The sequence below is a fragment of the Ascaphus truei genome, chromosome 13 (genome assembly GCF_040206685.1).
Source record: "Ascaphus truei isolate aAscTru1 chromosome 13, aAscTru1.hap1, whole genome shotgun sequence".
Lineage (NCBI taxonomy): Eukaryota > Metazoa > Chordata > Amphibia > Anura > Ascaphidae > Ascaphus > Ascaphus truei.
Genome location: NC_134495.1, coordinates 7,215,316 through 7,217,941, shown reverse-complemented (window position 1 = coordinate 7,217,941; position 2,626 = coordinate 7,215,316).

The window sequence follows — 2,626 nt, the reverse complement described above, 5'->3', positions numbered from 1 at the left end:
GCAATATATGAGGGTCACCACACCAGTAGAGTCACTGATCAACAGAACAATGCATTGCACGCCCCGGTAGCAGAGTGGGGCTTAATAATAAAGATAAGTAAGAATCTTGGGTGTATGGGGCCATGGTATCGGAATAATGGAGTTACCACTGTAATGTAGATAAGAAAAAATAAGACCGAGTGGATACTACCGCTGTGTTAAGAGTATTAATCTCCCCATACATTATAACATTTGTGTGTGCGGTTCCTTTTTTGCATTAGATACGAAAAAATATATGTTCCCTGTCTTACAAATTCACCTTGTGCACCAGGTGTAATAAAGTGCAAAATAAAGCAACAAAAAAACAGCACACAAGGATAAGTATAAATCATTATATAGTGTGCATAGAGAAAAAACGGTCATGTCCTCAGGGTTGGGACACGATGGAACTGTTACTTAAATCTGCATGATGACTTCAACAAGCAACATTTTGTACAAAGACAGTGGCATTAAAAGCCAGATGACAGACGGCTGCTTTGAATGTGGAATTAAGTACAGTATATCAGTAGCTTTAGGAGATGGGATGACAGAATTACAGGTTGTTATGTGCCCTTGTTATCGTCGCTAAATGAGTTAAATTTATGTTTCTTCAGATGGTTTAGTTCCCTGCTACTTTGATATCTTTGGAAATGACAATACTGTTGAACGTCAAAATCAAAATTCTAATTATATGACCAGTTTTAAACTGGCTTTTACTTTGCTATGTTATCACTGAAGGAGTTCCATGTTCTCTGAATATGTATTTAAAGTGCAATTGCAAAAAAAAAAAGAAATAATTGTATACCTTTTACAGTTCTTTCGATTTTATGCTATAGCACTACAGAGAAATCCGACTGTGCTTTGTGTTGTTTTTTTTGGAAGTAGATAAGTGACATTTTGGCTCCTAAGAATTATTCAGCTTGCCGTCTGTTGAATACATTAGTATTGCATGATGTGTAAATGAAAACAAAAGAACACTATGCTCATTATTTTTAAGAGTTTCTTTGTTTAGAAACCCTATTAAGAGATTGTACAGTGATCACAATTTGTGTTCATTGCAGTAAAAGCATTCACCATAATAGTTATGCACAGCAGGGGTACTCAACTCCAATCGTAAAGACCCCTCAACAGGTCAGTTATTCAGATATCCCAGCTTCAGCACAGGAAGCTCAATCAGAGGCTGTCTTTGATTGAGCCACCTGTGCTGAAGCAGGGATATCCTGAAAACCAGACCTGTTGGGGTGGGGGGGGGGGGGGGCTTGAGCCCACCCTAGTGTACAGTAATCCTACTCTCAAGGCTTGGTTTAAAGGGATACACATGAAAATAGTTCATCACAGCTGCTCGGGGAAGGGCACTCGCATTAACATAAAATGCTGCTAAAATAACGTGCTGAATGAATATTGTTCTTTATAATATAATTGTCTTCTCACAGCTAACATCCCAAAGGTGACCATTTTTATTAGGAAGCGAGTAATCTAGTTGCAGGTCTTTAAACGATAGATGTCATTTACTGTTAAATGCTGAAAATATGTTTTAACAGGAACGTCCCTGGTAATAGACTCAAATAATGTATGCATTGTATCTGCTGTCAGAGCATATGGCAACACTTTGCAACGTGTCGCATCTATTTCTGGCTAATCAATAAGGTTCAGAAAAGCCTGACTGAGCCATCACAGACCCCTATTCAACATGTTGTGAAGTTGTCTGCCTCGTGCTGGAGAAGATTATAGTCCTATTAATTTGAATTGAGCTGAACTCTTCACCAGCACGGGGAAGACGTATTTACAGTATATTGAACAGGCTCCATTGTGCCAGTTGTTGTTTTTTTTTTAAACCACTCCAAAAGATATTTTTAATGTATTATAATGTAACAAGCATTTTTTTGTTTCTATAGCAACCTTTTACAAAGTCACATCCCCTTCCTCTTCTGAAACAGGCCCCGCCCTCTCTCTAGCAGTGCACCAATTGTATCTAGTGACTGCCTGGTCACATGATCTTCCCCACAAAACGTTGCATCTTTGGTCCTCTTCTGCTGCACTGACAGCCATTTAGTGAAATCCTGAGCCGAATCTTCGCCAATCGATCACAGGAGAACGGATCGATCGGCAATTTAGCTAATTACTTATCATTGTGTGGATTGTATTGCAGTGTAAAACAATTATAATAGGTAGGAAAAAACTGTAAGACTCCGTGTTAATTCATTATTACTGCAGCCAGCCTCAACTGCTTGTTTAAAATGGATATTAAGCAAGATTAAAAGAATAATACGGGTCATCAGAACACGATCCCACGTTAACTGCAATTCTAGTGAGTGGAGGTTACTGCGGGATTGCAGTGCAATAATCTGTACGGGAGGTTAGTGGAGGTTACTGCAGGATTGCAGTGCAATAATCTGTACAGCAGGTTACTGCGGGATTGCAGTGCAATAATCTGTACAGGAGGTTAGTGGAGGTTACGGCGGGATTGCAGTGCAATAATCTGTACAGGAGGTTAGTGGAGGTTACGGCGGGATTGCAGTGCAATAATCTGTACGGGAGATTAGTGGAGGTTACTGCGGGATTGCAGTGCAATAATCTGTACAGGAGGTTACGGCGGGATTGCAGTGCA